The 25,122-nt window shown below is 43.9% G+C and overlaps 1 long non-coding RNA gene across 1 annotated transcript; it reads left to right on the top strand.

Moving 5' to 3' along the window:
* The first annotated feature begins 21 nt into the window (after nt 1-21).
* Nucleotides 22-19,561, top strand: LOC120929151. Its single transcript, XR_005747351.1, has 3 exons — nt 22-130; nt 2,700-2,797; nt 19,012-19,561. It is a non-coding gene; the product is annotated as an uncharacterized LOC120929151 (long non-coding RNA).
* The last annotated feature ends 5,561 nt before the right edge of the window (nt 19,562-25,122 follow it).

Genomic DNA, 25,122 nt, shown 5'->3' with positions numbered 1-25,122 from the left:
CCGTCTCAGTCTGGCGTGCTTTACGTGAGGACGCCAGGAAGCGCGGCGTATTGGTGTGTGTGGGCGGGGACTGGCGGCAGATATGAGATGGAGTCTGTGGAGGTGTATTCGGGGATGCTGAAAGCTCTGGGTGAGGAACGTCACATAGAGGACTGTAGTGTGGTCACTGCATGGAGAAGGAGCCACTAATGGCGTCTACTTCCTCCTTTCTAGGGCTGTGTGTGGTGTTGGGGTGTCACAGAGGACAAAATGTATAAGCCTCTGTTCACATTGGAGCGACTTGTCATGCAAGTTTACAGGTCAAATCGCATGAGAAGTCGCAGCCTATGGCTGGCAATGGCACCGTTGCGGTGCTGCAATGACTGCAAAAGTAGTTCCTGCACTACTTGCAGCGATTTCAGGTGCGGCTTGAATAGACATCTGTGATGAGGCTGCCCGATGTCTTCCGAGTTGCACCTGATTTCGCACTGACAGTCACGTGGCTTTGAAATCCTGCGATTTCCGATGAAGTTGCGCGATTTCAAAGCTGCAGCCAATGTGAACGAGGGCTCCTTCACACCGGTGTGTTGTGTCCGGTCGCCACCTCATCCCATTAACCACTTCCGCCCCGGAAGAATTTACCCACTTCCTGACCAGAGCACTTTTTGCGATTTGGCACTGCGTCGCTTTAACTGACAATTGTGCGACGTGGCGCCCAAACAAAATTGACGTCCTTTTTCCCCACAAATAGAGCTTTCTTTTGGTGGTATTTGATCACCTCTGCGGTTTTTATTTTTTGCGCTATAAACAAAAAAAAAGACAGACTATTTTTAAAAAAAAAGCAATATTTTTTTTACTTTTTGCTATAATAAATAGCCAGTATGCTCCTTGCACTGCTGCACACCTCATTGGATCCTTGTGATGCTTCTCCCTGCCCCTCTAAGCTCTGCTGTACAGGAGGTGCAAGAGATTGATACTCGGTTAACACATTTAATGATATAGGTCTAGATTCACGTACGGCCGATCTACGTTGCGCGGGCGTAGCGTACCGTATTTACGCATACGCTGCCGCAACTTAGAGAGGCAAGTGCTGTATTCACAAAGCACTTGCCTCCTAAGTTACGGTGGCGTAGCGTAAATGGGCCGGCGTAACCGCGCATAATTCAAAGTAGGCTGTAGGGGGCGTGTTGTATTTAACCACTTCCATACCAGGCACTTACGCACCTTCCCGCCCAAGCCAATTTTCAGCTTTCAGTACTGTCGCACTTTGAATGGCAATTGCGCGGTCATGCTACACTGTACCCAAACAAAATTGGCGTCCTTTTTTCCCCACAAATAGAGCTTTCTTTTGGTGGTATTTGATTATTTTTTTTGCGCAACAACTAAAAAAAGACTGAAAATTTTGAAAAAAAAATACGTTTTTATTTTTTTCTGTAAATTTTTTTGTAAATAAGTAAGTTTTCTCTTTCAATTACGGGCACTGATATGGCGGCACTGATGGGCACCGATGAGATAGCACTGATGGACATCGATGAGGTAGTACTGACGGGCACAGATGAGGTGGCACTGATTGGCGGCGCTGGTATGCGGCACTGATGGGCACACATAGGCGGCACTGATGGGCGGCACTGGGCACTCATAGGCGGCACAGATGGGCACTCATGAGCGGCACTTATGGGTGGCACTGATGGATACTTATGGGTGGCACAGATGGGCACTCATAGGTGGGCATGGATGGGCACTGTGGGGTGGCACTGATGGACACTGTGGGGTGGCACTGATGGACACTGTGGGGCGGCACTGATTTACCCATGTTGCCAATCAGTGCCCATTTGTGGGCACTGATTGGCATCTTTTTTTTTTTATGCTTTTTTTTTTGCCCCTTTTTTTTTTTGCCCTTCCCTGGCAAAAGGGTGGTCCAGGGTGGGCTTCCCTGGTGGTCCAGTGTGGCTACGCTGATAAACAGCGCGAACCCCCCCTGTCAGGAGAGCCGCCGATCGGCTCTCCTCTACTCGCGTCTCTTCCTGTTTACATCGTCATCAGCCGTGACTGGACACGGCTGATCACGTGGTAAAGAGTCTCCGTGAGAGACTCTTTACCAAGATCGGTGTTGCGGGGTGTCAGACTGACACCCTGCAACAACGATCGCCGTGATGCGCGCCCCCGGGGGCGCGCAGCGGCTCAGAAACCTGAGGACGTCATATGACGTCCAGTCAGTATTCTACAACCACTTTGCCGACGTCAATATGTCATTGGCGGGCGGCAAGTGGTTAAATGAGGCTTGACCCCATGTAGATGCATGGCCGAACGAACGGTGCATGCGCACGCATGCTCAAAATCACGTCGTATTTTTACGCCCAAAGATACGTCGGCTCAATGCCTGTGACGTGAACATAATTTATGCACAGCCCTATTCGTGTACGACTTGCGCAAACGACGTACGCCGATGTAAGTCTCTGAGAATCTGGCCCATAGTATTGATTACAGACTTGGGTTAATTTGTGTCTTTTATATATTTTATCTTTTAACCCTCTCGCTGCCAGAAGAGAAATATAGCTGTGTATGGCTAACCTCAATAAACCCAATAAAATGTGACTTTTGTATGTGATGGAGCCTGACAAATAAAACACTACTATCCTGTAAGGTAATGTTGTTTTACTTGTAAGATATTTCCCTTAATAACTAAAACTTCTGTGTTTTTTTTTTTTGTTTTCTTGCAGAGAAGCTCACACAGGAAACTACTGTTTTGGCTGAACATAATCAACAAATTCGAAAATACAACATGACTCTGAAAAAGTTAAACACAAGCTTTGATCAGGTATGACGTAATGAGGAGCATTCTGAATGGGGTGGATTTGATTTATGTCCGCCGCCAGCCCACGATCACCTAGTACAGAGATCTCCGACATGTCCCCTGTCAGAATGGGGATCTGCCTTTGTAAACAAGGCGGATCCCCATTCTGACAGGGGACATGTCGGAGATCTACTGTTTCCAGTGATTGGGAACAGTGATCTGTCATGTCCCAGTGAGCCCCCCCCACGGTTAGAACACACCTAGGGAACACAGTTAACCCTAGTGTTAACTTCTTTCCTACCAGTGTCCTTTTTACATTGATCAGTGCATTTTTATAGCCTGTGCAGGGCAACAACAGGCTTACTTCAATGCCCCCCTCTCTGCGGCCCATACTTGTTTTGTCCAGCGACGTCACGTAAGCACCCATACTTGTTTTGTCCAGCGACGTCACATAAGCATGAGAACTCTCAGCCTTGTTTAATCACCAAGTAAAAATCTTGCATAGGGTTTCCTCCCCTTTCCCCGACAGCAGAACAGAGCAGCGGGGAGCGAAGGAAAGGTCTCTTACTGTATGTGCTTCTTGGAGCCGGATATCCGAGTCATAGTCGGTGTTGCGGATGAAGAAAAACATTTAATTTAGTCAGTCCAGTCAAAACAAATGTTTTATTTTTTGGGTAGATATGGAGTGTTAAGGCTCTGTTCACACTGGTGCGATTTCATATGTGACTTGAATCATATGACAATGGAAATCTTTGTTTTCAATGGTGTCTGCACACATCAATACAATTCAGCATGGCACAATTTTGGAAAAGGTTCCTGTACTACGACCCAAGCATGATTTTGGCCCCATAAAATATGAAAACCACTTAAAAGTAGCATCCAAGTTGCACTACATAATCGCATTGAAAGTCTTATAAAAACAGCAGTGTGAACCTAGTCTAAACCTAAACGTTTTTCATATCTCTTGGAGGCTCTATTGCTAAGGTATCTGCGCTTGGGTTGAAAAGTGTAGCGCTAACAATGAAACAATTAGTGATAAACAATTGTAAAAGATAACGTGCAACACCACGTGAATTAATGGTATATTAAAGTCCATATATTAATGACTGAATCGGTGAATCCTTCTCAAATGAATGGAAAACGCACACATAATCCAATGCTTAAAAAATGTGAAGAGTCCACCACCACTTATGACAAGGGGCTTACCGGATCGATTGGACCCAGACAGGCATATACCTTCTAGGCCAATCAAACTTTGTTAAAGATGATACGCTGAAGAGGGTACACCATACACGTCATGCGATTCGGTATCAATGAAGAAAACCTCAGGCAAATGGTATGAAAATGGTTTTCAGCAAGCAGCGACGTTCACACGGAGGGTATATCAGTAATCCAACTGATAAGTATGAAAAAGAAAAAGGGCGCACATAGCATAATTCCGTAAAAAAAAAAACAATATTTATTTTAAAAGAGAGTAACTCACATTTTGCAATGTTCAATCGAGCTCATAAAAAAAGGGTAGCAGGAACAACAGCAGTTCATCCCGACATGTTTCGTTACAAAAAGAACATCATCTGGGGTGCTGTCATCATGCTACACTTACCCTTAAATACATCAAAGGACCCCCACATTCATATCAAGGCTCCAATAGGCAGCTGGTGTCCATATCACAGCACTTCCTGTTTGTTACAATGGAGGATATGGCGTGCGGGTCAAGCCTCTCTTTCAGTACAGGAAGTACATCGAGAGGGTGGATATAATGGACCAAACCTCAAAGAAAAGAGGATTAAAAATAGTGGAGCTATAAGATCGCTGAATAGCATCTGCTCCGATTTATAATAAAATTGGCTGTGCAAAGACCCGATCCATGGATCGCAGCGTCTATATTACTAAAGGGATGTGTGCTCCATATTCTCACAGCACATCATGTGACAGTGCAACCAGGCCTCGTTCTGAAATCCAGGACGGTTGCACATGATTTTTCCCTATTGGTAGATTGCGGTCACCTGACCGCATTACCAAGCCTCGTTATGGATCCAAAGTTATGCACTCCACAGCAGTCTGATTGCCCTGAAAAGCATAGCTGCGGATGTGCATATAGGGACACAGCCAGGCCTCGTTCTGAAAACCAAGACGAGTATACATACTTTCTCCCTATTGGTAGATGGCAGTCACCTGACCTCACTACCAAGCCTCGTTGTGGAACGCATAGCTTTAAATTCACAGCAGGCTGATTACAATGAATAACATGACTGTGGATATGCATATAGGGAAAACATAATCAGGGGAGAAAACACTAGGGAATAGGAAAAGCACATAATAAGAGCCCATCCACATCACAAAAAATGTGAATACAAAGATATTAAATTTAAAATATAAAAGGGAAATTCTACCCTTCAATTAAAAAATTGCTGGTTGATATAAAATGACATAGACAACATAATAGAAGGAGAATATGTCAGATCAAAAGACTTGTATATATGAAAAATATATATATATATATTTTTTTTTTTTATGATAAAATATGCCACTAAAGGGAATTAAATCCACAAAAATGTCCTTTATAATGATTGCTAAAAAGCTGCAACGAGTATCAAAAAAAGGAAGAAGGGATGGACATGTATTACCATTGGAGCCAAGATTGAACATAGGTTTACATGAACACCAAATAAACAGCAGAGATGCTATATATCATAATAATAATCAGAAAAAAGGAATTATTAACCACTAATAAATTATTGGGAATTGGGTGGGATCAACTAATAAACTAAGACTGGTTGATAAATGCGTTGATATCCCACTCTACATTCATACCCTGTGGGGAGTGAGTTTGCAATTCGTATATCCAGTAGGTTTCGAGTCTGGATACTCCCCTGGTCCTGGCTCCCCCTCGCCAGGGTGGGATATACCTGTCAATGATCAAGAACTGTGACCCTTTAGGATCCCGACTATGACAAGATCTATAATGCCTTGGTACAGTATGCTTAGTGTCACCCCCTATGATCTTGGCTATGTGCTCACCTACCCGTACAGAGAACGCACGCGTCGTGCGACCCACATACTGCTTCCCGCACGGGCAAGTGATCAGATAGACAACGTGAGTGGTGGCACACGTGCAAAAATGTTTGATCGGATAGCTCTGGTTGGTCACTCTAGATTGAAATTCCAAAGTTTTGCGTCTACCACAAAGATTGTATTGGCAGACTGTGCATTTTTTACACGGAAAGTATCCCTCCATATTTTGAAAAAAGGTTGGCCGTACTGGAGGGTCAACAGTATTTGGAGCGATACTGCTCCTCAAGGAGGGAGCACCTTTAAAGATGATCCTAGCCTGTTCAGGCAAAACTTGTCCGAGAACCTTATCCTTTCTTAGCACGTTCCAATGGCGATTAAAGATATTTTTTATATCTCTATGTTGGTTGGAGTAAGTTGTAAGCATAGAATAACTGAAAGAGTTATCACTAACTCGTGGAGGTCTATCAGCTAGGAGACATCCCCGATCAATCTGCTCTACGTTTAACATCTCTAGGTTCACAGAGGATTCATCATACCCCTTTTCAATGAATCTCTGTTTGAGCAGAGAAGCTTGGGACAGATATGTGTCGGTATCACTACAATTTCTCCGTAAACGTAAAAACTGACTCCGGGGCACAGATTTAAGCCATGACCTGTGGTGACAGCTATCCATGGGGATAAAGCTGTTACGGTCTGTGGCTTTAAAATGGGTCTGAAACTTAAATTCCCTGGATTCCAACCTAATCTCGAGATCTAGAAAATTGATCTTGGTGGTACTCCATTCAAATGAAAGAGAAATACCTCGATTGTTGTCATTTAGTGTGGAAAAAAATGCTTTAAGGGATTCTGGAGAACCATCCCATAGGAGGAGGATGTCGTCTATATACCTGGCCCAAAGGACCAGGGAGGGATTGCGCTCCGAATAGACGACATCCTCCTCCCACTTGGCCATAAATAAATTCGCCAAGCTTGGGGCGAACTTGGCGCCCATCGCCACTCCACGCTTTTGTAAAAAGAACTTCTGGTCAAACCAGAAGTAATTGTGGGTGGTGGCGAATTTGAGTAGTTCAATGATAAAACTGCGTTGTTCATTAACTAAGGAATGGTCCCGATCCAAAAATAGAGTGACTGCTTCTATTCCCAAATCCTGGGGGATGCATGTATACAATGAAGCTACATCCGCAGTAGCTAATAGATAGTCACCACATATTTCGGTATTTTCTAGTAATTTGATAGTGGAGGTGGTGTCCTTCAGATAGGACGGAGTTGTCTTGACTAATGGTTGTAAAAAGAAGTCTATATAGCGACCAATGCGAGAGGTAATAGAATCTATGCCGCTCACAATGGGCCTTCCGGGAGGGTGTACAGAGTCTTTGTGGATTTTGGGTAAATGGTAGATTGTCGGGATCCTGGGGGCAATAGGTATCAGATAAGATCGTTCTTTCTCATTCAGAATACGAGATTGAAACCCTTTCTTTACCAGGCCAACAAGTTATTTTTTAAAACTATTAGTGGGATTATTTTGTAATTCCTGATACGTGTCGTGATCTGACAAAATTCTCGACATTTCAGCAACATATTTGGATTTATCCATAACCACTATTCCGCCACCTTTGTCCGCTGGGCGGACAACGAGATCCTTCTGATCACAAAGAGATTGAAACCCTTCTTTAGGTATGGGATTGTGGTAATGCTTCTTGATGGGTAAAGAAGCCAAATCTTGAAGGACCAAGTCTTTAAAAATGCTAACTGCAGGGGCCACTGCGACAGGAGGATTGAACAGTGACGGATTGGACAATCTAGTATGAACCGTTCCTGAAGTAGCTGCCCTCTCTGCAGGGGGTAAGGTATTGGTCAAAAAATATCTTTGGATGTTGATTTTACGCACAAATTTTTGCACGTCTATAAACGTGTTAAATTTGTTGAATTTGCTAGGGGGAGCGAATTTCAAACCTTTGTCCAAGACAAGCAGCTCATTAGGAGTTAATGCCTTTGAACTCAGGTTGAACACTCCTTGGCCTATTAAACCCTTCTTCTTTTTCCTCTGCGCCCTTCTGCCCCCTCTGGTCCCTCTTTTGGATCCGAAGGCCTTTGATGTCCTGGACCGTCCCGATGAAAATCCTTATTTTCATAGGATCCTGGACCATATGCGTCATGGTTATAGTGTGCTCGATTGGGTTCAGGCACACTTCCACCACGAGAATCGCGAAGGGGGAGAAATCTGTTATGTGTATATACAGGGGGGTGGCTATAATGATGGACATAGGACTCATAAGGGGCCTCATAATCACCAGACCTTCTAGGTGAACCTATAGGGCCATAATAGCCTTGGTCTTGGTGATAGGAGTTCCTGGAATCCCGTTGGTTCCCCCTAGACTTACCACGCCCCCCTCTTCTATTGGAATTGTTATTAGTCCTCCTAGGTGAGCGGGGTGATGCATATCGCCCCGGAGAGCGCCCTCTCACTGTTTGCTCCCTAGTGGTATGAACAGATTTGGGGTATACAGGAGCAGATTGATGGACTGCATGTTGACTGTTATTGGAATAAGTCCCCGCAGCTCCGGTTTCCATAGTAGAATCTACGTCAGCCGGTTCTGCTGAGGACTTCTGCCACTTAAAAACAGTTCCTGATTCATAATCCCCAACATCACGTGAATATTTCTTACGTTTTTTATTTCTCTGTTCTCCATCTTCTTTTTCAAGGTGAGATTGGAGATTGGAGGAGAGAGAATTATACTCTGCAGAGTTCTTAAAAGACAAAAGCTTTTCACTTAATTCTTTTATCTCTCTATCCAGAAGTTGAAGTCTGTTTTGTTTCCTTGAAATTAAAAAACCCAAGAACTTAGTACCGGTCTCATTAAAATACCGATACCAGGAGTCCAGATCAGGGTCGCCTTGTTGGGGCTGGACATCCCATCTGAGGCTCCTGGGGACCATACCCTCCGTTATGTACTGTTGTAGGAAAATGATATCCCACTGTAGGTGTAACTCAGAAACCATTATGTTTTTGAGACGCATAAACATTCCACCGATTTCGGTATCATTACTCATGACAGTGAACACACCCTCAGTATTAACAGTCCGTTTGGCCGTTTCAACTTCTGGATAGAGAGATAAAAGAATTAAGTGAAAAGCTTTTGTCTTTTAAGAACTCTGCGGAGTATAATTCTCTCTCCTCCAATCTCCAATCTCACCTTGAAAAAGAAGATGGAGAACAGAGAAATAAAAAACGTAAGAAATATTCACGTGATGTTGGGGATTATAAATCAGGAACTGTTTTTAAGTGGCAGAAGTCCTCAGCAGAACCGGCTGACGTAGATTCTACTATGGAAACCGGAGCTGCGGGGACTTATTCCAATAACAGTCAACATGCAGTCCATCAATCTGCTCCTGTATACCCCAAATCTGTTCATACCACTAGGGAGCAAACAGTGAGAGGGCGCTCTCCGGGGCGATATGCATCACCCCGCTCACCTAGGAGGACTAATAACAATTCCAATAGAAGAGGGGGGCGTGGTAAGTCTAGGGGGAACCAACGGGATTCCAGGAACTCCTATCACCAAGACCAAGGCTATTATGGCCCTATAGGTTCACCTAGGAGGTCTGGTGATTATGAGGCCCCTTATGAGTCCTATGTCCATCATTATAGCCACCCCCCTGTATATACACATAACAGATTTCTCCCCCTTCGCGATTCTCGTGGTGGAAGTGTGCCTGAACCCAATCGAGCACACTATAACCATGACGCATATGGTGCAGGATCCTATGAAAATAAGGATTTTCATCGGGACGGTCCAGGACATCAAAGGCCTTCGGATCCAAAAGAGGGACCAGAGGGGGCAGAAGGGCGCAGAGGAAAAAGAAGAAGGGTTTATTAGGCCAAGGAGTGTTCAACCTGAGTTCAAAGGCATTAACTCCTAATGAGCTGCTTGTCTTGGACAAAGGTTTGAAATTCGCCCCCCCTAGCAAATTGAACAAATTTAACACGTTAATAGACGTGCAAAAATTTGTGCGTAAAATCAACATCCAAAGATATTTTTTGACCAATACCTCACCCCCTGCAGAGAGGGCAGCTACTTCAGGAACGGTTCATACTAGATTGTCCAATCCGTCACTGTTCAATCCTTCTGTCGCAGTGGCCCCTGCAGTTAGCATTTTTAAAGACTTGGTCCTTCAAGATTTGGCTTCTTTACCCATCAAGAAGCATTACCACAATCCCATACCTAAAGAAGGGTTTCAATCTCTTTGTGATCAGAAGGATCTCGTTGTCCGCCCAGCGGACAAAGGTGGCGGAATAGTGGTTATGGATAAATCCAAATATGTTGCTGAAATGTCGAGAATTTTGTCAGATCACGACACGTATCAGGAATTACAAAATAATCCCACTAATAGTTTTAAAAAAGAACTTGTTGGCCTGGTAAAGAAAGGGTTTCAATCTCGTATTCTGAATGAGAAAGAACGATCTTATCTGATACCTATTGCCCCCAGGATCCCGACGATCTACCATTTACCCAAAATCCACAAAGACTCTGTACACCCTCCCGGAAGGCCCATTGTGAGCGGCATAGATTCTATTACCTCTCGCATTGGTCGCTATATAGACTTCTTTTTACAACCATTAGTCAAGACAACTCCGTCCTATCTGAAGGACACCACCTCCACTATCAAATTACTAGAAAATACCGAAATATGTGGTGACTATCTATTAGCTACTGCGGATGTAGCTTCATTGTATACATGCATCCCCCAGTGTGACGAGATCCTTTCTCGCCCAGGTCCTGCTCTCCCGACACTCCTCTGCTACCAGTAAGTCAGCTTTCAGATTGCAGCGTCTGATGGTCCAGTCATCCAAGGTTCCGGGGTCCGAACTACAGCTATGTGCCATTCAGACCCATTAAGAACAAACACCAGGCAGGCTGTATGTAAGTTCAAGCAGGACTCTTTATTTCAAGTACACAGCACACTTTTATACAGAATTTTGGAACATCCCACTCCCAACAACCGCTTTCCTATTGGTCAATTGTAAAGTATATCCAGTCTTCACTCAAGTCCTCCTTGACCATGCAAATGAGGACTTGAAATTGTCAACAGGGATTGGTCCAATAGCTTGGATAGAAAGACTTGTGTATTGAGACAGAAGCCCCAGGGGGTAATCAATGTACACAATAACCCGGGCTACTTAATTACTACCTCTGAGAGGTTACATTGCTTTAGACAATAGAATGCTAATTCAATACAGCTGACAGGAGGCTTCTGACCTTTAGAACAATAAACACATACATCTTCACACATACATTCTAGATTCAATTAACCTTCAATCCATAGTTTTTAGCCAGACGGAGTGTCTCCGACACCCGCTCTTAGCCTGCAGAGCACAATAAAAGGTATTTCTCTAGCTGGTTCCACTTAGCATTTCAATAGCCGGTGTCCTTGCATTGAATGTCCCTCTCCTGTGTAACAGATGTCAAGTAGAAACACTTTAATATCTTAAGATCCATGACATTACTTCCCCTGGGAAACAGTCCAACAGCCGCAGTGGGACCCAAACGGGTCAACTCGAGGATGTTGGAAAAGTAGTCTTAAGGTTCCAGGACTGTCCGCTGGGATGACCCATCTGCCTTCCTGTTTTGAGGTCCTGGCCCATAATCGGACGGCAAGAGGCTCACATTCAGTCCTCTCCAAAAGCCCCTGTCCCGGCTAGGTCTGTCACACATCTCCCCCTTTGGCAGGAGACTAACCCTGGGAGAGATCCCAATTCCGGTACCCACCCAGTACCCCAGATACCTTGTCCCAAACAGAGCATTACTCACCCAGCCCATCTCTGCCTCTCTCAGAGAACACGCCTGCCGCTGGGGAGAGGCCTGGACTGGCCCTTCTCCCTGGAGTCCTTTCAGCCGCTGGAGAGAAGACAGGGTGGCTGGGCTCAGTTCATCATGCTGTTGTGGATCTGGGCCAACTGGCCACCATTCCTGAGGTACACCAGTGGAGACTGAAGTCCCATCCACTGATGCTAGGTGAAAATCCCCCGGTGCTTGCAAAGCAAAGCCGACATCCTCCTGTCTCAGTGCCGCACCATTTTCTGGGGTTGTGTCAGTGGAGATCAGAGTCCCATCCACTACCACAGGAACCCCCTCTCCTGTTAGTTGAGAGCAGAGGCCTGGGGCACTCTGCTCTGTTGCCAGCTCTTCTGCTGGGTTGCTGTGAGTGGAGACCACAGTCCCATCCACCGATATCTGCTCAAGCTGTAGTCGTGTGCAGCAGCCAGTAGCATCTTGCCCTGCTGCCAGTGATTCAGCTGGGAGTAACAGCTTTACTACCTCAGCTTGTTGCTGGGGAGGGGGGCCAACCGCCCCGGCTCCCTGGAACGCCACAGTTGGTCCCAATGCTGGGCAGAGATGGCTAGCATTCTGCCCTGTTGCCAGCACTTTTGCTGGGGGTGCATAATCCATAACATCCTCTGAACAGTCAATACATTCTGTAATCTGTGGCTGGGGAGTGATCGCCATCTTCTCACCCTGAGCCTCCAGAACTGCCACGGGGGTGGGGCAGAGGTCTTGATCCCTCTGTCCGGTGACCAGTGCTTCAGCTGAGGAAGTTCCTTGTAACTCCACAAATACTGCCCTTGGTGCTGGGCAGAGCACAGTGAAGTTTGGCCCTGATACCAGTTCTTCTGCTGGAGGCTCCCCAGGTTGTTCTTCCTCAGCAGAAAAGTCTATCAAATCCCCTGTCTCTACAACTGGTGTCTGGGGATAGAGGTTCATCATCTCCTGTCCATGGAACCCAGAAGATGCTATGGGTACTGAGCAGAGGTTAGCAGAGCTCGGCCCTTCGGTCAGTACTTCCGCTTTGGGAATGGCAAGCTCCCGATTTTCCACTGCTGATTCACTGGCAGACTGCTGGACAGGCACATTCCTCCATTCAAAATCATCCCATGCAGAAACCGGATCATCAAGGTCAGTCAACGCTTGCTGCATCCGCCATAAGACCTCCGGGCCCATAGCTACAGGGCCAGGTTGGCAAAGCCCACTGTTACTCTGCCACATTGCCGATTCTTCAGCCAGGATTTCATCACTGTCAGCTGATATTTCCTCATAGTCCCATGTAAAGGGAGCCCCACCATGCTGCTGAGCGGAGTCTAGCAGCTGTTTGTAGGCGATTTCCAGCTCATGTTGCCGCTCTCGTTCTCTCTGTTGCCGCTCTCGTTCTCTCTGTTGCCGCTCTCGTGCTCTCTGTTGCCGCTCTCGTTCTCTATGTTCCTGCAGCTGGAGGTCTCTAATAGTATTCTGTATGGCCGTCTCTGATGGGTTAGCACCATATAATGCCAACCGTTGTTGAACTCGCTGCTGGAACAAGTCTTCAACTGACCGGGGTCCTGCATCACCATCTCTCTGATCCATCTCGGCTAGCGCAATGATCAGGGTGGCCTTGTTCTTCCCACCGGTCCCTCCACAGCTCTCAAGCAAGTCTTTTAGCATGGTTCTCCTCCAGGCTGCATAGCTGGTCATTCATGGTGGTGGTTTGGAGTTGTCCCAGTAACTGGAGAGCAAATCCCACCGCTGCCAACCAATGTGACGAGATCCTTTCTCGCCCAGGTCCTGCTCTCCCGACACTCCTCTGCTACCAGTAAGTCAGCTTTCAGATTGCAGCGTCTGATGGTCCAGTCATCCAAGGTTCCGGGGTCCGAACTACAGCTATGTGCCATTCAGACCCATTAAGAACAAACACCAGGCAGGCTGTATGTAAGTTCAAGCAGGACTCTTTATTTCAAGTACACAGCACACTTTTATACAGAATTTTGGAACATCCCACTCCCAACAACCGCTTTCCTATTGGTCAATTGTAAAGTATATCCAGTCTTCACTCAAGTCCTCCTTGACCATGCAAATGAGGACTTGAAATTGTCAACAGGGATTGGTCCAATAGCTTGGATAGAAAGACTTGTGTATTGAGACAGAAGCCCCAGGGGGTAATCAATGTACACAATAACCCGGGCTACTTAATTACTACCTCTGAGAGGTTACATTGCTTTAGACAATAGAATGCTAATTCAATACAGCTGACAGGAGGCTTCTGACCTTTAGAACAATAAACACATACATCTTCACACATACATTCTAGATTCAATTAACCTTCAATCCATAGTTTTTAGCCAGACGGAGTGTCTCCGACACCCGCTCTTAGCCTGCAGAGCACAATAAAAGGTATTTCTCTAGCTGGTTCCACTTAGCATTTCAATAGCCGGTGTCCTTGCATTGAATGTCCCTCTCCTGTGTAACAGATGTCAAGTAGAAACACTTTAATATCTTAAGATCCATGACACCCAGGATTTGGGAATAGAAGCAGTCACTCTATTTTTGGATCGGGACCATTCCTTAGTTAATGAACAACGCAGTTTTATCATTGAACTACTCAAATTCGCCACCACCCACAATTACTTCTGGTTTGACCAGAAGTTCTTTTTACAAAAGCGTGGAGTGGCGATGGGCGCCAAGTTCGCCCCAAGCTTGGCGAATTTATTTATGGCCAAGTGGGAGAAGGATGTCGTCTATTCGGAGCGCAATCCCTCCCTGGTCCTTTGGGCCAGGTATATAGACGACATCCTCCTCCTATGGGATGGTTCTCCAGAATCCCTTAAAGCATTTTTTTCCACACTAAATGACAACAATCGAGGTATTTCTCTTTCATTTGAATGGAGTACCACCAAGATCAATTTTCTAGATCTCGAGATTAGGTTGGAATCCAGGGAATTTAAGTTTCAGACCCATTTTAAAGCCACAGACCGTAACAGCTTTATCCCCATGGATAGCTGTCACCACAGGTCATGGCTTAAATCTGTGCCCCGGAGTCAGTTTTTACGTTTACGGAGAAATTGTAGTGATACCGACACATATCTGTCCCAAGCTTCTCTGCTCAAACAGAGATTCATTGAAAAGGGGTATGATGAATCCTCTGTGAACCTAGAGATGTTAAACGTAGAGCAGATTGATCGGGGATGTCTCCTAGCTGATAGACCTCCACGAGTTAGTGATAACTCTTTCAGTTATTCTATGCTTACAACTTACTCCAACCAACATAGAGATATAAAAAATATCTTTAATCGCCATTGGAACGTGCTAAGAAAGGATAAGGTTCTCGGACAAGTTTTGCCTGAACAGGCTAGGATCATCTTTAAAGGTGCTCCCTCCTTGAGGAGCAGTATCGCTCCAAATACTGTTGACCCTCCAGTACGGCCAACCTTTTTTCAAAATATGGAGGGATACTTTCCGTGTAAAAACTGCACAGTCTGCCAATACAATCTTTGTGGTAGACGCAAAACTTTGGAATTTCAATCTAGAGTGACCAACCAGAGCTATCCGATCAAACATTTTTGCACGTGTGCCACCACTCACGTTGTCTATCTGATCACTTGCCCGTGCGGGAAGCAGTATGTGGGTCGCACGACGCGTGCGTTCTCTGTACGGGTAGGTGAGCACATAGCCAAGATCATAGGGGGTGACACTAAGCATACTGTACCAAGGCATTATAGATCTTGTCATAGTCGGGATCCTAAAGGGTCACAGTTCTTGATCATTGACAGGTATATCCCACCCTGGCAAGGGGGAGCCAAGACCAGGGGAGTATCCAGACTCGAAACCTACTGGATATACGAATTGCAAACTCACTCCCCACAGGGTATGAATGTAGAGTGGGATATCAACGCATTTATCAACCAGTCTTAGTTTATTAGTTGATCCCACCCAATTCCCAATAATTTATTAGTGGTTAATAATTCCTTTTTTCTGATTATTATTATGATATATAGCATCTCTGCTGTTTATTTGGTGTTCATGTAAACCTATGTTCAATCTTGGCTCCAATGGTAATACATGTCCATCCCTTCTTCCTTTTTTTGATACTCGTACTAGCAATTTTTTAATTGAAGGGTAGAATTTCCCTTTTATATTTTAAATTTAATATCTTTGTATTCACATTTTTTGTGATGTGGATGGGCTCTTATTATGTGCTTTTCCTATTCCCTAGTGTTTTCTCCCCTGATTATGTTTTCCCTATATGCATATCCACAGTCATGTTATTCATTGTAATCAGCCTGCTGTGGAACGCATAGCTTTAAATTCACAACGAGGCTTGGTAGTGAGGTCAGGTGACTGCCATCTACCAATAGGGAGAAAGTATGTATACTCGTCTTGGTTTTCAGAACGAGGCCTGGCTGTGTCCCTATATGCACATCCGCAGCTATGCTTTTCAGGGCAATCAGACTGCTGTGGAGTGCATAACTTTGGATCCATAACGAGGCTTGGTAATGCGGTTAGGTGACCGCAATCTACCAATAGGGAAAAATCATGTGCAACCGTCCTGGATTTCAGAACGAGGCCTGGTTGCACTGTCACATGATGTGCTGTGAGAATATGGAGCACACATCCCTTTAGTAATATAGACGCTGCGATCCATGGATCGGGTCTTTGCACAGCCAATTTTATTATAAATCGGAGCAGATGCTATTCAGCGATCTTATAGCTCCACTATTTTTAATCCTCTTTTCTTTTGAGGTTTGGTCCATTATATCCACCCTCTCGATGTACTTCCTGTACTGAAAGAGAGGCTTGACCCGCACGCCATATCCTCCATTGTAACAAGCAGGAAGTGCTGTGATATGGACACCAGCTGCCTATTGGAGCCTTGATATGAATGTGGGGGTCCTTTGATGTATTTAAGGGTAAGTGTAGCATGATGACAGCACCCCAGATGATGTTCTTTTTGTAACGAAACATGTCGGGATGAACTGCTGTTGTTCCTGCTACCCTTTTTTTATGAGCTCGATTGAACATTGCAAAATGTGAGTTACTCTCTTTTAAAATAAATATTGTTTTTTTTTTACTGAATTATGCTATGTGCGCCCTGCTTTTTCTTTTTCATACTTATCGGTTGGATTACTGATATACCCTCCGTGTGAACGTCGCTGCTTGCTGAAAACCATTTTCATACCATTTGCCTGAGGTTTTCTTCATTGATACCGAATCGCATGACGTGTATGGTGTACCCTCTTCAGCGTATCATCTTTAACAAAGTTTGATTGGCCTAGTAGGTATATGCCTGTCTGGGTCCAATCGATCCGGTAAGCCCCTTGTCATAAGTGGTGGTGGACTCTTCACATTTTTTAAGCATTGGATTATGTGTGCGTTTTCCATTCATTTGAGAAGGATTCACCGATTCAGTCATTAATATATGGACTTTAATATACCATTAATTCACGTGGTGTTGCACGTTATCTTTTACAATTGTTTATCACTAATTGTTTCATTGTTAGCGCTACACTTTTCTACACATGTTTTATTAGCAACTTTTTGATCTCATTTGCTGTGTTAGCGGCTTTTCAGTTTACTAGATAGCGCAGTATTTTTTCTTTTTTCTATTATCTTTGCTTGGGTTCCTGGTTCTTCTTTGTCAGGTTTCAGCTCTTACGATTTTCACCTTGAATTTTATAGATATTTTGAGTAGTGGAGTATAACCCCCCTCCCCCTTTTGTGAAAAAAATATATAGTATATACAATTGCTACACAAACCAAATTGTAATTTTATTTAATTTTTTCCCCAGGAGTCTGAACTAAGATTCAAGTAAAATGTTCAGCTTCCCCTCCAATAGCAATGATATGTTTGGTATACTAGCTAAGGTTTAATTACTTCTAAAGGGATGCAGACACTGCAGCTTTCCTCATTACAAATGCATCAGCTGATTAGATTTAACACAGACACTCCGATTCGGGAAACAGTATTCCAAGCACATAGTAGAGCATACAGCTTTTTCTCAAGAACAGAAACGGGTGGCAATTTGCTGCAAAATTCGTTAAAATTCGTACAATGTACATTGATCACCCAGAGGCGATACATTTTTTAACAAAAGTGAAATTACTTTTTTTAACTAACTATAGGCAACACTTTTTTGGATAGAGTAAGGGGCCCTTTCATGTGGGCTGTCCAATCAGGTCTGCCTGTCAGTTTTTCATGCGGACCTGATCGGGCTTTGCACTCTCCTCTATGGAGCATTGGATGTCAGCGATGACAAGTCCGTTGTTTTTTTCCGCTATCCGATCTGCAAAATTCAGACAGATGGTGGTCCAATTTTTTTATCCGTCAATCGGATCGCATATGTCCGATTTCCCCATAGAGGAGAGCGGGACTGGGTCCATCTCTGCTCTGCACAGTGAACGGAGACGGATCTGTCATCCGCCTGCTCAGTGGGGATCAGTGGAGTGATCCCCCGCTGAGCAAGTGGAGTCCATCAGGTGGCAGCACCCAAGTGAAAGGGAGGATTAGGCCCCTTTCACACGGACGGATAGAATGGTGCTTTTTAGCTGCGGATTTTCTAGTTTTCTACCGCAGCTAAACGCACACAATGCTTTCCTATGGCCCCATTCACACACAGCATTTAGCTGCGATTTTGTTACATGCGGTTTGGTGTGAATAGAAAAAATTGAATTGAATGCATCCAGTTGCGATTTAGCGCAGCTATATGTACTTAACAGCAGGTAATTACAGCCCGGAGGGCTTTCACACTGAGGCGATGCGCTGGCGGGAGACAAAAAAAATCTCCCATCAGCAGCATCTTTGGAGAGGTGAGAGGAGCCGCATGTATACCGCTCCTTCCCATTTAAAACCATGGGAAACCGCGGCAATACCGCCCGCAATGCGCCTCTGCAGAGGCACATTGCGGGCGGTATTAACCCTTTATCGGCCGCTAGCGGTGCGGTATTAACCCCGATTCCTGCGGCAATCCCGGCGGTATATTGCTATTTTTAGCGGCGGAAATATACCGCGGCTCCCGGTCCAATGTGAAAGGGGCCTTAATCTAAAAACAGGTTTGCCTTTAGGCTGGATTCACACCTATGCATTTTTGGTGCTTTTTGCCGATTTGCACTACAGATTGTGTTCCATAGGAAACCATGTATAATGGACTGTAGTGCAAATCTGCAAAAAGTACTAAAACTGCATAGGTGTGACTCCAGCCTTAGTTACACTTTAGGAAAATCAACAATAGGAACTGAAACACTCAAGGTGGCCAGGAACACCAATATCACAGGTAATAATGGAGGCTGCATTTGGAAGATGTAAATGGAATCCTATTAGAGATAGAAAAAGCCATTAGGCTATTCAGTCCACCAATGTCAAAACTTAAAATATTTTCTTTGTTTAGGTTTTATTATTATTTTTTCTTTTTGCCCCTCTAGGTCCAATCCAGGCTTGTGCGTGTGGCCGCTGTGAAGCCAACTTTAAGCAGAACAGTTGTGTAAAAGGAAACCTGACCCCAGATGCATGAAATCAATATAACCGGGTTTCCATGTATATTCAGACTGATGGAACATCACAGCAAATCTAGTTGTTTGCATTTCTCCATGCTTTATATGTGCCATGCATAGAAAGGGAGGGGAGATAATGGTGGCAACATGACCATGTTTTACATACTGCAAAGCCCCACTTACGTTGCCTCTTGCTGTGTTAGATTTTGGTTGTAACATTACTGCTGGTAAAAACATGGTTACATTTGAACATACTATGTCCACCAAGTGAATGTAAACAGCTAGATGGATGACTTGCATGCAGAGATAACCAGCTTTGTTAGTACCTGATTTGCTGGTGGATCGACATTGCACAGGCGATTTGTTTGTATGTTGAAATTCTGATTTTACTGTGGACTGGCCAAATATTGTCGGGATTCATCATTTGTGCAGCAGTGCATGGACTGGTTAAATAAAAAATATATACATTGCCTATAAAATATATCGGCCCCCCCCAGAAGTTTTTATGTTTTACCATTTTAGAACTTGTGAATCACAATTGATTTAATATTTATTTCAAAGTGAAAATGTACCTCTGCAAAGTGATAGAGCTTGAACAGAATAGTGGACTGCACAAGTATACACCTTTAACTGCTTGCCGACCGCCCACCGTCGTTTTACGGCGGCAAGTCGGTTCCCAAGCACGTTATACAACGTCGGCTCTCGCGCAGGCCACTAGGGGCGCGCCCCCGACTCGCGTGCCTGGCGGGGTGCGATCGCTCGTTGCAGAGTGGGGACCGGGAGCTGTGTGTGTAAACACACAGCTCCCGGTCCTGTCAGGGGGGGAAATGCTGATCCTCTGTTCATACAATGTATGAACAGCGATCAGTCATTTCCCCCAAGTCAGTCCCACCCCCCCTACAGTTAGAACACACCCAGGGAACATACTTAACCCCTTCCCCTAGTGTTAACCCCTTCACTGCCAGTGGCATTTTTATAGTAATCCAATGCATTTTTATTGCACTGATCGCTATAAAAATGCCAATGGTCCCAAAAATGTGTCAAACGTGTCCGTCATAATGTCGCAGTACCGGAAAAAAAAACGCTGATCGCCGCCATTACTAGTAAAAAAAATTTTTTTTTTATAAAAATGCCATACAAATACACCCTATTTTGTAAACGCTATAACTTTTGTGCAAACCAAACGCTTATTGCGTTTTTTTTCTTTTTTTTACGAAAAATATGTAGAAAAATATGTATCGGCCTAAACTGAGGAAAAAAAAGTTGTTTTTATATATTTTTGGGTGATATTTATTATAGCAAAAAATATTTTTTTTCAAAATTGTCGCTCTATTTTTGTTTATAGCACAAAAACTAAAAACCGCAGAGGTGATCAAATACCACCAAAAGAAAGCTCTATTTGTGGGGAAAAAAGGACACCAATTTTGTTTGGGAGCCACGTCGCACGACCGCGCAATTGTCAGTTAAAGCGGCGCAGTGCTGAATCGCAAAAAGTGCTCTGGTCTTTGGGCAGCAATATGGTCCGGGGGTTAAGTGGTTAATATATCACACAGATCATTACCGGTGCAGCCAAATTTTTGTTTCTTATATCATATTAAATGAAGATCACTTGTGTAATTAATGTGTTTTAAGTGATTTGTGATGTAAAAACATGTCTGGAAGATTTTACATCTGGTAACTCTACTGCAGCATTACCTACACATGTGGCTCAACACTTCCAAGCCACTAAGTATTCCTTTGGCTCGGTTCACACCGATGCAGTTTGCTTTTGATCCGTTTCTGCTGTGCCTTTTATTTTTTTTTGTGGCCCATTTGTAGTTGGGCAGATAAAAAAATGCTAATTGCTGCAAGAACCGCACTACATGCTTTTCGGGCATTCCTCCATTTAGTTAATGAATCGCTATCTATCTATCTATCTATCTATCTAATCTATATTAGCAAAGTGGGAGGAGGAAATCTGAAGCACAAGTCCACATTTAAAATCACATTTGTCTGTGGAAGCACATTTATAACGCATTTCAAGGTGACGCTGCATCTTGACTGAAGGATATAAATGTGTGCTGTTTAGGTTATAGGTTGCCCTGTGTCCCAACCTAGACTTTGGGGGTTATTTACTGAAGGCAAATCCACTTTGCACTACAAGTGCAAGGTGCACTTGGAAGTGCAGTCGCTGTAGATCCGAGGGGGACATGCAAGGAAAAAAAAAAAAAGCATTTTACCTTGCACATGATTGGATGATAAAATCAGCAGAGCTTCCCCTCATTTCAGATCTACCTCTCAGATGTACAGCCACTGCCATTTCAAGTGCACTTTGCATTTGTAGTTTGAACTTGTAGTGCAAAGTGGTTTTGCCTTTTGTAAATAACCCCCCCTATAGGTCACTCCATTCTGTACCAGCTGCATAAGGTAGTACAAACCAGCAAGGTGACAGAAGCGTTTTTCCCCAATAAATCTCAACCTTGGCCTCCCTCATGAGCTCTGCTCGTGGCTCTCACCCTGTCCTTTCCAGTTACACCCCACTAGACTAATGCCCCGTACACGCGATCGGTTTTCCCGTTGGACAAAGTCCGATGTGAGCTTTTGGTCGGGAATCCCGACCGTGTGTATGTGCCATCATACTTTTTCCAACGGAAAAAGAGACAGCAGGTTCTCTATTTTCCCGACAGAAAAAATTCCTAGCGGAAAAACCGTTTGTCTGTATGGAGTTCTGACGGGAAAAAAAAAACATGCATGCTCGGAAGAAATGAACTTATTTTTCTCGCCTCGTAGTAGTGTTGTACGTCACCGCATTCTTAACGCAAGAAAGTTCAGAGAACTTGTGACCGTGTGTAGGCAAACCAAGCTTGAGCGGAATTCAGTCGGAAAAAACATCCAACTTTTTTCCGACGGGAAATCTGGTCATGTGTATGGGGCATAAAAGTATCTTGTCTGATCTATTCTTGGGAACCCACTCCTTTTCTTTTAACCCTTTGCCGCCGAGCGTACGCACATATGCTTTCGGGGGTTTTACCGGGATGATGCCTGCAGCTGCAGGCATTATCCCGGCTTTGATTTGGTGTAAACACGGAAGCAACGTCACTTCCGGTTTACTTGGCTGCCAATGGCGCCGTTTTTTAAAAAAATACACCGTATTCAGAATTGTCGTTTTCGAAGTGCAAAAAAATCTATTTTTCTTTTTTAAAGCGCAAGCTCGCACAGCAAAGAAACGCATACGGAAGTTGCGCCCGCATATGTAAACTGTTCAAATCACACATGTGAGGTGTCACCGCGATCGTCAGAGCGAGACCAATAATTCTAGCACTAGACCTCCTCTGTAACTCTAACCTGGTAACCGTAAAAAAAACATAAAAAAAAATAAAAAGCGTTGCTTATGGAGATTTTTAGGTACCGTAGTTTGTCGCCATTCCACGAGCAGATGCAATTATAAAGCGTGACATGTTAGGTATCTATTTACTCGGCTTAACATCATCTTTCACATTATACAAAAAATTGGGCTAACTTTACTTTTTAATTTTTTTTCAATTCATGAAAGTGTCTTTCCCAAAAAGTTACGTTTTAAAACACTGCTGCACAAATACCATGCGACATAAAATATTGCAACAATCGCCATTTTTATTCTCTGATAAAAATAAATAAATGTATATGTGTGTGTATGTGTATGTGTATATATATATATATATTTTTTTTTTTTGGGGAGTTCTAAGTAATTTTCTAGCAAAAAATATAGATTTTAACTTGTAAACACCAAATGTCAGAAATAGGCTTAGTCATGAAAGGGTTAAACTGCTGTAGAGAGGGCAAGGCGTGGAAAAATTGGACATTTCAATGGTGCAAGCTTTATAAAAACAAGCCACATTCTAATACAAATAACTTAATTTTATTAAAACAAAAAATAAAAGCAAATACTTAAATGTTTTTTTCAGAAATTTCATTAAATAAATCCAACTCTATTCTTATATTAAAGCGGGGGTTCACCCTTAGAGGGCACGTTTCCCCCTTCGCTTCCTGCTCGTTATTACTAGGGGAATCGGCAATTTATTTTAAAATAGGTGCAGTACTTACCCGTTTACGAGACGCATCCTCTCCGTCGCTTCCGGGTATGGGCTTCGGGAATGGGCGGTCCTTCTTGATTGACAGGTTTCCGAGAGGCTTCCGACGGTCGCATCCATCGCGTCACGATTTTCCGAAAGAAGCCGAACGTCGGTGCGCAGGCGCAGTATAGAGCCGCACCGACGTTCGGCTTCTTTCGGCTACGAGTGACGCGATGGATGCGACCGTCGGAAGCCTCTCGGAAGAATGTCAATCAAGAAGGAACGCCCGCTCCCGAAGACCCATACCCGGAAGCGACGGAAGAAGATGCAGCTCGAAAACGGGTAAGTACTGCTCATATTTTAATATAAATAGCCGATTCCCCTAGACCGAACGAGCAGGAAGCTAAGGGGAGATTTTTTTTTTTTTTTTAAATGGGTGAACTCCCGCTTTAAGCACACTAAAGTAATATTTAAAAAAAAACTGATCTTTTTTTTTTTATACATATTTTACTTTAATTTTAAAAAAGGCACCTGTTTTAGGTTTCTTTAGAGCTCAATCAAACCTCTGCTATTCATTATTATAAGGCGGCCAGACTGCATGATTTCCACATCCCGTGCTGTTAGGACAGTCCGACTAAAGCCTTGTACACACAGTCGTACTTTTTGCCAAAAAACTTCAAAATGAGCAAGTTTACCCAAAAATCCGACCGTGTGTACGCTCCATCCGACAAACTTTTTTCAATTTCCAGCGGGAAAAAAAGTTCGCTCTGCAAACGGACAAACTTTTCAGCAACAAAAGTCCGATGGTGCAAAGTCCGACCGTGTGTACAGAAATCCATCAGACTTTTGTCTGAAGTACAAATACGCATGCTTAGAACCAATGTTAAAATCAACCAACAATAGCAGAAGTTGACCAAAGGGTGGCGGTAAAGAGCAGAAAAAGTGCATGATATTGGGAAAGTTTGCAGAAAAGTCCTGCTGTGTGTATGCTATGGTGTGGCCGGCCAACTCGCTTTGGACAAAAATCCACAGGAAAGTTTGTTTGAAGTCTGATTGCGTATACGAGGCTTTAGGCCTCATACACACGATCTGTTTTTTTTTGTGGACAAAAGCGTGGGACTTTTGTCCAAAGGGAGTTGGCCAGGAACTTGTATTGCATACAAAACGGCAAAGAATTGTTGACCAACAAACACAAAACTATGTGATTTTTCAGCTCTTTAGCGCCACCCTTTGGGCAACTTCTGCTAATGTTGTTTTATGGTGAGCATTGCTTCTGAGCATGCGTGTTTGTACTTTGGAGTTTTGTCCAACGAACTTGTGTACACACGATCGGAAAATCCGACAAGACACATTTGTTGTTGGAAAATGTTAAAGCGTGCTATCCAACATTTGTTGGCGACAACAGGCTGTCACCACACAATTCCTGTCGGATAATCCAATCGTGTGTATGAGGCTTTAGGCTCGTTCACACACAGCAGCGACCTTGCTCTCCTTCGGTCTGACATCCCCCCCCCCCCCCCCCCCCCCCCGCCCAAAACTTTTTCTGCTGTTAGTAGTGCTGCTGGAGCTGGAGGGAAGGTATTTCACACTTTTTGCTGTACTATAATGATAAATAGCAAGGGTTCAATTGGACTTAAATGTCTGAATATATAAACAGATTATGGAGTTAAGATGCAAGACTTTTGTTTCACCTTTTTATTGCTTTTTGTGGAGACCGCCTGTTCAGAAATGCTTGTATAGGTTAGCAGCACAATTTGTAACTACTGGGATCAACACCTTACTTGTTATATAAAATATACATTTTAATATTCCATAAAAAAAGAAACAAACACTTTCTAAATACAAGGTATGTTTCTCTAGTAATGCAAAATGAAGGAAGGATTTCTGGTCAGCCACACTCCAAAACTTGTTGCTTTTATTGTAAAATTAAAAACACAGGATACATGCCACAGCAAACGGGGTACCAGCTGACGCGTTTCACACTAAACTTTAGTGCTTAATCATAGCTTGA

This window comes from Rana temporaria, chromosome 2 (assembly GCF_905171775.1).
Source record: "Rana temporaria chromosome 2, aRanTem1.1, whole genome shotgun sequence".
Classification (NCBI taxonomy): Eukaryota; Metazoa; Chordata; class Amphibia; order Anura; family Ranidae; genus Rana; species Rana temporaria.
The sequence above is the reverse complement of the archived record's forward strand: the minus strand, read 5'-3'. Positions and strand labels throughout refer to the sequence as shown.